Here is a 15,391-nt window from a genome sequence, read left to right on the forward strand (position 1 = left end):
GATTTCCACACCAGCCAGCTCTCGTTGTGTCCAGGTGGCAGTTCTTCAGCTTCTGGCGTCTGCAGGTGAGGCGTCGACTTCTTCCATAACTCCAGCCTTGCCTTCTCTGGTGAAATGGTGAGCTTCTCGGATGTTCCCAGGAAGCTCTTTCGCGATCTCAGCCGTTGCTGTGGTGGATTATGTCCGTGCAGCGGATGGGCACTGTCCTATTTCACTTTCAGTCTCTCCTTGTTGGCAGCCACTGTTCTGCGTATCCATGGTGGCGCTATTCCAGCCAGGCAGTAGAGCTTATCATTTGGGGAAGTTCTTAAGCAACCTGTGATCAACCTGCAGGTTTCGTTGAGAGCAATGTCTACTTGTCTGGAATGAGATGACCTGTACCTGACTGGAGAAGCATGTTCAGCAGTAGAAAAGCACAGTGCCATTGCAGAACAGCGAATAGTTTGTGGATGTGATCCCCACTGTGTTCCCGCTAGTTTGCTAATTTGGTTGTTTCGAGCGGAGATTTTCATTTTGGTGTTCTTGCAATGAGTTTTGAATGTCAGAGTTCTATCGAGAGTGACTCCCAAGTATTTAGGTGCGTGATGATGCTGGAGTTGGATGCCTGACCATGCAATATGTAGCTCACGATTAGCTTCCCTGTTCCTTAAATGAAAGGCACACACTTGTGTCTTCGAAGGGTTTGGTCTTAGTTGGTTCCGATTGTAGTAGCTCGACGGTGTTCTAAGTGCTGTTGTCAGGTTTCTTTCCACTCTTTCAAAGCATGAGCTCTGCGTAGCAAGTGCTAGGTCATCTGCATATAAGAATCTCCTTGTGCCTGGGGTCAATGGCTGGTCGTTCGTATAGATGTTGAAGAGAAGTGGAGCCAAGACGCTTCCCTGAGGTAAACCATTTTTCTGCGCTCTCCAGCGACTGCGTTGTCCTTGAAATTCAACAAAAAACCTGCGGTTTTGGAGGAGGGTGCTGAGTAGTCTAACGAGGTGGCCGTTGTTGATCATATTGTATAGTTTTGCATGGAGTAACCGATGATGGACAGTATCGTACGCTGCTGTGAGATCCACGAAGACCACGCCCGTTACTTGACGGGGTTCCAAACCATCCTCTATAAACTGAGTGAGATTCAAAAGTTGCCCTGTGCAGCTTCTGTTTGGTCGAAATCCTGCTTGTTCGGGTATGAGAAGAGGGTCTATTACTGGTAGGATTCTATTCAGAATCATACGTTCGAACAGTTTATAAAGGTGACTCAAAAGGCTAACTGGTCTGAAATTCTTGGGATGATTTGCTTCTTTTCCAGGTTTCAGAAGAGCTATCACCCTGCTCTTTCGCCAGATCTTTGGTATTTGGCACTGGTTCATGCAGTTGTTGAAAACTGCAATGAGATTTTGTGAGCTCCTCCCGGGTGCGCAGACTTACGTGAGACGTAGCGTTGTCGTGGAGAAGTAGATGTTCGTTTGCATTTTTGTAATGACGACAATATAAAACGGTGCAAGCTGTTCGAGATTCTGAAAAAAGTAGGGGTAAGCTATAGGGAGAGACGGGTCATATACAATATGTACAACAACCAACAGGCAATAATAAGAGTGGACGATCAAGAACGAAGTGCTCGTATTAAGAAGGGTGTAAGACAAGGCTGTAGCCTTTCGCCCCTACTCTTCAATCTGTACATCGAGGAAGCAACGATGGAAATAAAAGAAAGGTTCAGGAGTGGAATTAAAATACAAGGTGAAAGGATATCAATGATACGATTCGCTCATGACCTTGCTATCCTGAGTGAAAGTGAAGAAGAATTAAATGATCTGCTGAACGGAATGAACAGTCTAATGAGTACACAGTATGGTTTGAGAGTAAATCGGAGAAAGACGAAGGTAATGAGAAGTAGTAGAAATGAGAACAGTGAGAAACTTAACATCAGGATTGATGGTCACGAAGTCAATGAAGTTAAGGAATTCTGCTACCTAGGCAGTAAAATAACCAATGACGGACGGAGCAAGGAGAACATCAAAAGTAGACTCGCTATGGCAAAAAAGGCATTTCTGGCCAAGAGAAGTCTACTAATATCAAATACCGGCCTTAATTTGAGGAAGAAATTTCTGATGATGTACATCTGGAGTACAGCATTGTATGGTAGTGAAACATGGACTGTGGGGAAACCGGAACAGAAGAGAATCGAAGCATTTGAGATGTGGTGCTATAGACGAATGTTGAAAATTAGATGGACTGATAAGGTAAGGAATGAGGAGGTTCTACGCAGAAACGGAGAGGAAAGGAATATGTGGAAAACACTGATAAGGAGAAGGGACAGGATGATAGGACATCTGCTAAGACATGAGGGAATGACTTCCATGGCACTAGAGGGAGCTGTAGAGGGCAAAAACTGTAGAGGAAGAGAGAGATTGGAATACGTCAAGCAAATAATTGAGGACGTAGGTTGCAAGTGCCACTCTGAGATGAAGAGGTTAGCACAGGAAAGGAATTCGGGGCGGGCCGCATCAAACCAGTCAGTAGACTGAAGACAAAAAAAAAAAAAAAAAGACGAGCACGATGAAGTGTTTGCTCAGTTTCCTGAGTGTAGTACAATAAACTTTAGAGTTGATCGTTGCACCATAAGGAAAGACTTCAAACAGAAAATAACCGCTTCGGGGTCCCAGAAGACCGAGGTCATGGCTTCACCTGCTGAGGGTGTGTCTTTGAACTTTCGCTTCGGAGGAGAGGTAATTTGGAGCCACTCCATGGATGTCATTTTATTTCCGTTTCGAAGTGATGAATCTATATTTCATCTCCTGCAACGATCTTCGACAAAAAAATTGTAACTCTCAGCCTCGTAACACGCAAACAGTTCCATTCATATAGTCTTTCGTTGCTCTTTAACCCGCCAGGTTAGCTGAGAGCGCTAATGCGCTGCTTCCTGGACTCGAGTGGGCATACTAGCCCGGTGGATTACCGTCGTTGATCGGTGTGCCGGCCAGCCTGGATGTGGTTTTTTGGCGGTTTTCCACATCCCACCAGGTGAATACCTGGCAGGTTCCCACGTTCCGCCTCAGTTACACGACTCGCAGACATCTGAACACGCTCGCACTATTACATTAATTACACTCGACACAGACAGCAGGGGTCCACCAATTCCGTCCCGGAGGGTACGGGGTGGTGGCAGGAAGGGCATCCGGCCACCCCTTTCCACTAACCTTGCCAAATCCGTTCCTAACAATGCCGACCCTGCATCAGCGGTGAAAGAAAAAAAAAAGTCTTTTGTTGCTCTTTACGGTCTTCTACTAGGCGGCGAGGATCCCAGTGGGCACACACCTTAGAGTACCCAAACTGGTGGGCGAGTGTGTCAGCACACCAACAAAGAGGATCAGTTGAGAAGCGAGGTGTTGGATAGTGATCCGTTGATGACTTCAAAGGAGACTGTCCGCATTTTCCGACATTGCGGGAGTCAGAACCGTGTGTAGACACTTGGCACATGGAAGATCGGCTATGTTTGAGCGACCTTGTTGCGATGATGACAGATGACTCATCCAACGGCTCAACACGCTTTTGTTCACTGCCAGTTCTCCTTAGGCTTGCCGCTAGCTATCGGAACATCATGAAACTATAGGAGCTCAAACGCGAATATTCCACGATGTTGTTGTTGTTGTTGTTGTTGTTGTGGTCTTCAGTCCTGAGACTGGTTTCATGCAGCTCTCCATGCTACTCTATCCTGTGCAAGCTATTCATTTCCCAGTACCTACTGCAACCTAAATCCTTCTGAATCTGCTTAGTGTATTCATCTCTTGGTCTCCCTCTACGATTTTTACCCTCCATGCTGCCCTCCAATACTAAACTGGTGATCCCTTGATGCCTCAGAACATGTCCTACCAACCAATCCCTTCTTCTAGTCAAGTTGCGCCACAAACTTATCTTCTCCCCAATCCTATTCAATACTTCCTCATTAGTTATGTGATCTACCCATCTAATCTTCAGCATACTTCTGTAGCACCACATTTCGAAAGCTTCTATTCTCTTCTTGTCCAAACTATTTATCGTCCATGTTTCACTTCCATACATGGCTACATCCCATATAAATACTTTCAGAAACGACTTCCTGACAATTAAACCTATACTCGATGTTAACAAATTTCTGTTCTTCAGAAATGCTTTCCTTGCCATTGCCAGTCTACGTTTTATATCCTCTCTACTTCGACCATCATCAGTTATTTTGCTCCCCAAATAGCAAAACTCCTTTACTACTTTAAGTATCTCATTTCCTAATCTAATTCCCTCAGCATCACCAGATTTAATTCGACTACATTCAATTATCCTTGTTTTGCTTTTGTTGATGTTCATACCTACTCCAAATTTTTCTTTTGTTTCCTTCACTGCTTGCTCAATATAGAGATTGAATAACATTGGGGAGAGGCTACAACCCTGTCTCACTCCCTTCCCTACCACTGCTTCCCTTTCATGTCCCTCGACTCATATAACTGCCATCTGGTTTCTGTACAAATTGTAAATAGCTTTTCGCTCCCTGTACTTTACCCCTGCCACCTTCAGAATTTGAAAGAAAGTATTCCAGTCAACACTGTCAAAAGCTTTCTCTAAGTCTACAAATGCTAGGAATGTAGGTTTGCCTTTCCTTAATCTTTCTTCTAAGATAAGTTGTAGGGTCAGTATAGCCTTACGTGTTCCGATATTTCTACGGAATCCAAACTGTTCTTCCCCGAAGTCGGCTTCTACTAGTTTTTCCATTCGTCTGTAAAGAATTCACGATAGTATTATGCAGCAGTGACTTATTAAACTGATAGTCAACACCTGCTTTCTTTGGGTTTGGAATTATTATATTCTTCTTGAAGTCTGAGGGTATTTCGCCTGTCTCATACATCTTGCTCACCAGATGGTAGAGTTTTGTTAGGACTGGCTCTCCCAAGGCTGTCAGTAGTTCTAATGGAATGTTGTCTACTCCTGAAGCTTTGTTTCGACTCAGGTCTTTCAGTGCTCTGTCAAACTCTTCACGCAGTATCATATCTCCCATTTCATCTTCATCTACAGCCTCTTCCATTTCCATAATATTGTCTTCAAGTACATCGCCCTTGTATAGACCCTCTATATACTCCTTCCACCTTTCTGCTTTCCCTTCTTTGCTTAGAACTGGGTTTCCATCTGCGCTCTGGATATTCATACGAGTGGTTCTCTTTTCTCCAAAGGTCTCTTTAATTTTCCTGTAGGCAGTATCTATCTTACCCCTAGTGAGATAAGCCTCTACATCCTTACATTTGTCCTCTAGCCATGCCTGCTTAGCCATTTTGCACTTCCTATCGATCTCATTTTTGAGACGTTTGTATTCCTTTTTGCCTGCTTCAATTACTGTATTTTTATATTTTCTCCTTTCATCAATTACATTCAATATTTCTTCTGTTACCCAAGGATTTCTACTAGTCCTCGTCTTTTTACCTACTTGATCCTCTGCTGCATTCACCACTTCATCCCTCAAAGCTACCCATTCTTCCTCAACTGTATTTCTTTCCCCCATTCCCGTCAATTGTTCCCTTATGCTCTCCCTGAAACACTGTACAACCTCTGGTTTAGTCAGTTTATCCAGGTCCCATCTCCTTAAATTCCCACCTTTTTACAGTTTCTTCAGTTTTAATCTACACTTCATAACCTATAGATTGTGGTCAGACTCCACATCTGCCCCTGGAAATGTCTTACCCGCATTCCTATTTTCCTATTCATTATTAAACCTACTCCTGCATTACCCCTATTTGATTTTGTGTTTATAACCCTGTAGTCACTTGATCAGAAGTCTTGTTCCTCCTGCCACCGAACTTCACTAATTCCCACTATATCTAAATTTAACCTATCCATTTCCCTTTTTAAATTTTCTAACCTACCTGCCCGATTAAGGGCTCGGACATTCCACGCGCCAATCCGTAGAACGCCTGTTTTCTTTCTCCTGATAACGACATCCTTTTGAGTAGTCCCCGCCCGGAGATCCGAATGGGGGACTATTTTACCTCCGGAATGTTTTACCCAAGAGGACGCCATCATCATTCGACCATACACTAAAGCTGCAATCCCTTGGGAAAAATTACGGCCGTAGTTTCCCCTTGCTTTCAGCCGTTCGCAGTACCAGCACAGCAAGGCCGTTTTGGTTAGTGTTACAAGGCCAGATTAGTCAATCATCCAGATTGTCGCCCCTGCAACTACTGAAAAGGCTGCTGCCCCTCTTCAGGACCCACACGCTTGTCTGGCCTCTCAACAGATACCCCTCCATTGTGGTTGGACCTACGGTACGGCTATCTGTATCGCTGAGGCACGCAAGCCTCCCCACCATCGGCAAGGTCCATGGTTCATGGGGGGGGGGGGGGGGGGGGGGGTATTCCACGATATCTCACATAAAATTCACCGTTTATTCAGCCTAATTGCCCGACAATAAAAATTGTTACATTGGTTATTGATTTTTACAGGAAATGCTTAATATGTCCACCATCATTCCTCAACAATAGCTGTAGTCGAGGAATAATGTTGTGAACAAACTGTAAAGCATGTCCGGAGTTATGGTGAGGCATTGACGTCGGATGTTGCCTTTCAGCAATCCTAGAGATGCACTTGCGACTTCAGGAGGACTGAGGTCTGGGGACCTGGAAGGCCAAGCATGACGAAAGTGGCGGCTGAGCACACGATCATCACCAAACGACGCGTGCAAGAGATCTTTCGCGCTTCTAGCAATATGTGGTGGAGCGCCATCCTGCATAAACATCGTACGTTCCAGCAGGTGTTTATCAGACAGGCTGGGGATGATGCGATTCTGTATCATATCGGCGTACCTCTCACCCGTCACGGTAGCAGTTACAAAACCAGAATCACGCATTTCCTCGAAGAAAAAAGGCCTGATAACGGTAGATGTGGTAAATCCAACCCATACCGTGACTTTCTCGTCGTGCAATGGAGTTTCCACGCCAGTTCTAGGATTTTCGGTAGCCCATATTCTGCAGTTGTGGGCGTTGACAGACCCTCGGAGCGTGAAATGAGCTTCGTCGGTCCACAATACGTTACTCAACCAATCATCGTCTTCCGCCATCTTTTGAAACGCCCACACCGCAAATGCCCTCCGCTTCACTAAATCGCCAGGTAACAGTTCATGATGCCGATGGATTTTGTGTGGATAGCATCGGAGGATACGCCTAACTGCCAACCAAACAGTAGCGTATGGAATGCCGGTGGACGTGCGACTGCACGAGCGCTGACTTCCCCGTGCATAGACGAACCTGCTACAGTCTCCATTTCTTCCTGAACTGTCTCAGCAGCATTACGCCTTGTGCTCGGTCGGCCACTACGGGGTCTATCGTATAAACAACACGTGGCTTCGAACTTCGAAATCATTCTCGCCACAGCTGCATTTGTCAACGGACCTTTACCCGTTCGAATCCCCTTCCTATGGCGATAGGATCGTAACGCTGAACTAGCACATTCCCCATTCTGATAATACAGCTTCACTAAAAGCGCCTTTTCAGGTAACGTCAACATGCTGCGACTGCTGGCGCATCTGATTCTCTCATTACAGATCCTTTTATACACGATTATGATGCGCAGCCCCCCATGAGCCATGGACCTTGCCGTTGGTGGGGAAGCTTGCGTGCCTCAGCGATACAGATAGCCGTACCGTAGGTGCAACCACAATGGAGGGGTATCTGTTGAGAGGCCAGACAAACGTGTGGTTCCTGAAGAGGGGCAGCAGCCTTTTCAGTAGTTGCAAGGGCAACAGTCTGGATGATTGACTGATCTGGCCTTGTAACAATAACCAAAACGGCCTTGCTGTGCTGGTACTGCGAACGGCTGAAAGCAAGGGGAAACTACAGCCGTAATTTTTCCTGAGGGCATGCAGCTTTACTGTATGATTACATGATGATGGCGTCCTCTTGGGTAAAATATTCCGGAGGTAAAATAGTTCCCCATTAGGATCTCCGGGCGGGGACTACTCAAGAGGATGTCGTTATCAGGAGAAAGAAAACTGGCGTTCTACGGATCGGAGCATGGAATGTCAGATCCCTTAATGGGGCAGGTAGGTTAGAAAATTTAAAAAGGGAAATGGATAGGTTGAAGTTAGATATAGTGGGAATTAGTGAAGTTCGGTGGCAAGAGGAACAAGACTTCTGGTCAGGTGACTAGAGGGTTATAAACACAAAATCAAGTAGGGGTAATGCAGGAGTAGGTTTAATAATGAATAGGAAAATAGGAATGCGGGTAAGCTACTACAAACAGCATAGTGAACGCATTATTGTGGCCAAGATAGACACGAAGCCCACACCTACTACAGTAGTACAAGTTTATATGCCAACTAGCTCTGCAGATGACGAAGAAATTGAAGAAATGTATGATGAAATAAAAGAAATTATTCAGATTGTGAAGGGAGACGAAAATTTAATAGTCATGGGTGACTGGAATTCGAGTGTAGGAAAAGGGAGAGAAGGAAACATAGTAGGTGAATATGGATTGGGGGACAGAAATGAAAGAGGAAGCCGCCTGGTAGAATTTTGCACAGAGCACAACATAATCATAACTAACACTTGGTTTAAGAATCATGAAAGAAGGTTGTATACATGGAAGAACTCTGGAGATAGTAAAAGGTATCAGATAGATTATATAATGGTAAGACAGAGATTTAGGAACCAGGTTTTAAATTGTAAGACATTTCCAGGGGCAGATGTGGACTCTGACCACAATCTATTGATTATGACCTGTAGATTAAAACTGAAGAAACTGCAAAAAGGTGGGAATTAAAGGAGATGGGACCTGGATAAACTAAAAGAACCAGAGGTTGTACAGAGATTCAGGGAGAGCATAAGGGAGCAATTGACAGGAATGGGGGAAATAAATACAGTAGAAGAAGAATGGGTAGCTTTGAGGGATGAAGTAGTGAAGGCAGCAGAGGATCAAGTAGGTAAAAAGACGAGGACTAGTAGAAATCCTTGGGTAACAGAAGAAATATTGAATTTAATTGATGAAAGGAGAAAATATAAAAATGCAGTAAGTGAAACAGGCAAAAAGGAATACAAACGTCTCAAAAATGAGATCGACAGGAAGTGCAAAATGGCTAAGCAGGGATGGCCAGAGGACAAATGTAAGGATGTAGGGGCCTATCTCACTAGGGGTAAGATAGATACCGCCTACAGGAAAATTAAAGAGACCTTTGGAGATAAGAGAACGACTTGTATGAATATCAAGAGCTCAGATGGAAACCCAGTTCTAAGCAAAGAAGGGAAAGCAGAAAGGTGGAAGGAGTATATAGAGGGTCTATACAAGGGCAATATTATGGAAATGGAAGAGGATGTAGATGAAGATGAAATGGGAGATACGATACTGCGTGAAGAGTTTGACAGAGCACTGAAAGACCTGAGTCGAAACAAGGCCCCCGGAGTAGACAATATTCCATTGGAACTACTGACGGCCGTGGGAGAGCCAGTCCTGACAAAACTCTACCATCTGGTGAGCAAGATGTATGAAACAGGCGAAATACCCTCAGACTTCAAGAAGTATGTAATAATTCCAATCCCAAAGAAAGCAGGTGTTGACAGATGTGAAAATTACCGAACTATCAGCTTAATAAGTCACAGCTGCAAAATACTAACACGAATTCTTTACAGACGAATGGAAAAACTAGTAGAAGCCAACCTCGGGGAAGATCAATTTGGATTCCGTAGAAACACTGGAACACGTGAGGCAATACTGACCTTACGACTTATCTTAGAAGAAAGATTAAGGAAAGGAAAACCTACGTTTCTAGCATTTGTAGACTTAGAGAATGCTTTTGACAATGTTGACTGGAATACTCTCTTTCAAATTCTAAAGGTGGCAGGGGTAAAATACAGGGAGCGAAAGGCTATTTATAATTTGTACAGAAACCAGATGGCAGTTATAAGAGTCGAGGGACATGAAAGGGAAGCAGTGGTTGGGAAGGGAGTAAGACAGGGTTGTAGCCTCTCCCCGATGTTGTTCAATCTGTATATTGAGCAAGTAGTAAAGGAAACAAAAGAAAAATACGGGGTAGGTATTAAAATTCATGGAGAAGAAACAAAAACTTTGAAGTTCGCCGATGACATTGTAATTCTGTCAGAGACAGCAAAGGTCTTGGAAGAGCAGTTGAATGGAATGGACAGTGTCTTCAAAGGAGGATATAAGATGAACATCAACAAAAGCAAAACAAGGATAATGGAATGTAGTCTAATTAAGTCGGGTGATGCTGAGGGAATTAGATTAGGAAATGAGGCACTTAAAGTAGTGAAGGAGTTTTGCTATTTGGGGAGCAAAATAACTGATGATGGTCGAAGTAGAGAGGATATAAAATGTAGGCTGGCAATGGCAAGGAAAGCGTTTCTGAAGAACAGAAATTTGTTAACATCCAGTATTGATTTAAGTGTCAGGAAGTCATTTCTGAAAGTATTCGTATGGAGTGTAGCCATGTATGGAAGTGAAACATGGACGATGAATAGTTTGGACAAGAAGAGAATAGAAGCTTTCGAAATGTGGTGCTACAGAAGAATGCTGAAGATTAGATGGGTAGATCACATAACTAATGAGGAAGTATTGAATAGGATTGGGGAGAAGAGAAGTTTGTGGCACAACTTGACCAGAAGAAGGGATCGGTTGGTAGGACATGTTCTGAGGCATCAAAGGATCACCAATTTAGTATTGGAGGGCAGCGTGGAGGGTAAAAATCGTAGAGGGAGACCAAGAGATGAATACACTAAGCAGATTCAGAAGGATGTAGGTTGCAGTAGGTACTGGGAGATGAAAAAGCTTGCACAGGATAGAGTAGCACGGAGAGCTGCATCAAACCAGTCTCAGGACTGAAGACCACAACAACAACAACAACAACATGATGCGCAGTCACTGACGTTTTGCTGTCCAGCGCCAACTGTCGGACATTTTGTGAACTTTGTTTTTTTCTTGGTTCTAATAAAACCCCATGTCATTCCAGGCATGTGTGTCAATTTTTACCTCTCTATCTACATTATTCCGTGGTTTATTAAGATTTCAAATTTATGCTGACTTTTTGATCGTCCGGTATATCTACATGTACATCTACACTGTGAAAGACAAATTACTGTGTGTGGTAGAAGGTACATCTGGTAACACTCGTTCCCTTTTCAATTCACGTGCGGCACATGGGAAGAACCACTTTTCCACATTCTAAAAACCTCCGAATGAGATCTAATTTCTCCTATTTTCTATGGATTTCGTCTGGTTAAAAAAAACCCTTATTTAGTTCTATGTGCTAGGAACTCTTGAATGCAATACATCATCTAGTCCTGTGCTCAGTAGTCTCGTCTTTTGTTCTCTGAACGACAGTGCGGAACTGTGTCGAGTGTCTCCCTGATGAAAAATAACACGACATCAACTTGGCTGCCCTGGATTTCATGGACGAATAGATTTAACTCTGTTACGCAAAACCTCTGTTTACTGAAACCACGTTGAATCTGATAGGTGACATTTTCGTTCTCTAGAAACGTCATAATGTGTGAGCATAGAACATCGTCCATAATTATACCATAGATTGACGACAATGACTTAGGCCTGTAATTATTTGCATCTGCCTGAGGACCCTTCGTCAATTCGGAAATGCCCAGCAGGTGAGGTTAGTATCTCACTTTCTTTCGTTTCCATAACCACCTACAAAGCCACAAGCACGTAGCACATACACTCAAAAAACTGCATTTTAAATGGCGTATTCAACACCTTATACCAGGTTTCCATGTTATTGGTAACGATGATATACTACTAGCGCTGAACACAATGTAATGTATTTTTTCTGTACACAGATAAATTTGATGACATACTGGCAACCAACTGCGAGGAATGTGATGTGGAGGAGAGGGAGGAGTTCATGAAATACGCCGCAGGATTCACGCAGCGCCACGCCGATGTGAGCAAGATGATCTTGGACAGATACGACCCCGAAAGGAAGTACGAGAAGAAGTATGGAGAAACGTGGGCCGAGAAGGGCATCGCTCTGCTCTGAGGACTTCCGACCATCACTCTTTCACTTTTGTATAAATCTGCTAATCAATAAAGGTCTCACGTTCCCCTATTTTTGTTCATTGTTGATTATAAGACGCCTCCGCTCAATAGTTAAGTGAATATTCAAGAATTATTGTTCATTTCAAACATGGGTGTGCTTACAGAGTGTGCACGGACGCGTCTGAAGTCGAAGGAACTAGGTAAACAACATCGGGATACCAGACATGTCCAACTTTTGATGAAATTAAATTTTATCGTGAAAAGCGTCTTGAATAAAATAATAATGTTTGTCCTTCATTAAATATCAACCATATAATTAGCAGCGTCATGCATCAGATCCATAATAAATTTTTCATCTTACCTTATACGTTCACCTTTATGAAAATTTAAATATTAATTGATGATATCAGTGACTTTAGTAATGCTACACAGCCGGCCGGGGTGGCCGAGCGGTTCTAGGCTCTACAGTCTGGAACCGCACGACTGCTACGGTCGCAGGTTCGAATCCTGCCTCGGGCATGGATGTGTGTGATGTCCTTAGGTTAGTTAGGTTTAAGTAGTTCTAAGTGACTGATGACCTCAGAAGTTAAGTCCCATAGCGCTCAGAGCCATTTGAACCATTTGAAGTAATGCTACATGCATATTGAAAATGGTAATTTACGTGGAAGTGTGCTATTAAATATACCTTAAATTCAGCTAATTTTCTATAGAGATACATCCACAAGGAAATATATGGATCAGCCAGAACATTATGACTACCTACCTAATACCAGGTACGTCCACCTTTTGCACGGATAACAGCGGCGATGCATCGTAGCAGGGAAGCTTGGTAGGTCGCTGGACGGAGTTGGCACCACATCTGTACACACAAGTCACCTAATTCCTGTAAATTCTGGGAAGGTGGGCGATGAGTTCTGACGCCACGTTCATTCACATTCCAGTTGCATTCGATCTGGTTCAGACCTGGCGGGTTGAGGAGCGAGCACATCAACTGGAACTCGCCACTGTTTTCCTAGAACCACTTCATCACACTCCGGGTCTTGTGACATGGGGAATTATCTCGTTGAAAAATGCCACTGCCGTCGGGAAACCTGATTGTCATGAAAGGATGTACGTGTTCTGCAACCAGTGTACGATACTCCTTGGCCGTCATGATACCTTGCGCGAGCTCTACTGGACCCATGGATACACGTGGATGTTCCCCACAGCATAATGGAGACGCCGCCGACTTGTCTCAATCACGCAGTGCAGGAGTCAAGGACTGTTCCCATGGAAGATGATGGATTCGCACCCTCCCATCGGCGTGACGAAGAAGGTATCGGGATTCATCAAGCCATGCAACGCTTTGCCCCTGCAACAACGACCAGTGCCGATGGCCACGTGACCATTTCAGTTGTCATGTCGTGGTGTTAAAATTGGTACATGCATGGGACATCGGCTTCGCAGGCCCGTCGTTATGTGCACTGTACGTTCTGACACACTTTTTCTTCGCCCACCATTGAAGTTTGATGTTAGTTCCTCCACAGTTTGCCACCTGTCCTGTTTTACCAATCTGCCCAGCCTACGAGTCCGACATCTGTAATCACGGGTGGCCGCGCAACCCCACGACGTCTCTACGTGGTTTCATCTTGGCTACGCCATGTGTTGTAGACACTCACCACAGCGCTCCTCTAACACCGCCGTCCTACGGGCACGGGTTCGATTCCCGGTTGGGTCGGGGATTTTCTCCGCTCAGGCACTTGGTGTTGTGCTACCTTCATCATCATTTCATCCCCATCCGGCGCGCAGGTCGCCCAATGTGGCGTCGAATGTAGTAAGACCTCCACCGAGGCGGCCGGACCTGCTCCGCAAGGGGCCTCCCGGCCAATGACGCCAAACGCTCATTTCCATTTCCTCTAACACCCCAAGTCGTGCAGTTTCCGAAACACTCGTTCCGAGCCGCCGAGCTATCACAACCTGCTCTCGGTCAAACTCAGATAGATCGCGTGTTCTACACGCGGGCAGCACGCTCACCCATACTACAAGCACCGCCCGTGTGTCTGACTAGCAGCTGTTCCACGCCAGAAGACGCTGCTATCACCTGGACGGGTGTGCATCGCTACTAGGTCATAACTCTCTGCCTGATCAGTGTACATTGCCCTTACATGATCTTTCATCGAATAGTAAATGCAGTCATTTCAGTTCTTGAAAAGTTTCTTAACTAAGCGACCCTCCACCTGCCAAAAACTTATCTCCGTCAGTTGTTTAAAATGATTTCCCGTAATCCCTCTTCATAAAATCCGTTTCCTAACCGCACTCCAAAAGTAATGTTTCCTCTTAATGTTCATTGTTCGTAATAAATAATATCACGCCTAATCAATAGCCACATAGCAATCTTTACAATCACTGTTTATATCATAATTCACAGAAAAATTTAAAATCACAGTTCTCTTCAAACACACACTGTTCAAGACTCCTTCCTCTTCAACTAACCACACTCTAATAATTGTCTTTCAAATTTCTGCAGTTAATTCCACTATCCAATGTTTATTGTCCTAGAACATTTCTTGGTTCACATGGCTCTGAGCACTATGGGACGTAACATCTGAGGTCATCAGTCCCCTAGAACTTAGAACTACTGAAAGCTAACTAACCTAAGGATATCACACACAGCCATGCCCGAGACAGGATTCGAACCCGCGATCGTAGCAGTCGCACGGTTCGGTACTGAAGCGCCTAGAACCTCTCGGCCACCGCGGCCGGCGTACATTTCTTGCCATGTCGATTATACACTGTTGACTGACCACGCCTACGTTTAGAGATACTAAGTGTAATGTTTATGTAATTGCTCAAATAAAAGCTCCCTCCCATTGTAACTAATCAATGTCTAATAATTGTCTTTTAAAGTCCGTCTGTGGTGTCCACTACGCAATTATCATTGTCCAAGAACATTTCCTGCTGTGCAGATTAAACACCGTTTACTAGTCATTTCCTCAGTTAGGGATGCAAGTACTATAACTGTGAGGGTATGCCAAGTGTAATATTTATGAGGTTCCTAAAAGATGCAAACTGCAATCCGTATGTACTAGATGGTGGGTTTCTGAATGCAACACTTTCCAACAAAATGATATGACAGGTGCAACATAACCGGTAGATTTCCGAATGTAGCATCCGCGCCCGCTTCTAAGACGACTGGAGGCAACTCGCTTATTCCCCATCTTGTAACGAGGGCTCATGTCTTCCCGGTTGTTTTTCTCCCTGCCGGCCACAGACTCAAACGTGCGTGCAATAAAAAGTGTATAACGAAATGGGAAAAACTCCAAGCTACTAAACTGAGAGATGTGAAGTAATTGGATGCCACCTGATTTTCTTTTATTCATAGAAGTACAAAATCAAGAAAAAGATTCCGAGAGCCAGT

Source organism: Schistocerca americana, chromosome 5 (assembly GCF_021461395.2).
Source record: "Schistocerca americana isolate TAMUIC-IGC-003095 chromosome 5, iqSchAmer2.1, whole genome shotgun sequence".
In the NCBI taxonomy this organism is placed as follows: Eukaryota; Metazoa; Arthropoda; class Insecta; order Orthoptera; family Acrididae; genus Schistocerca; species Schistocerca americana.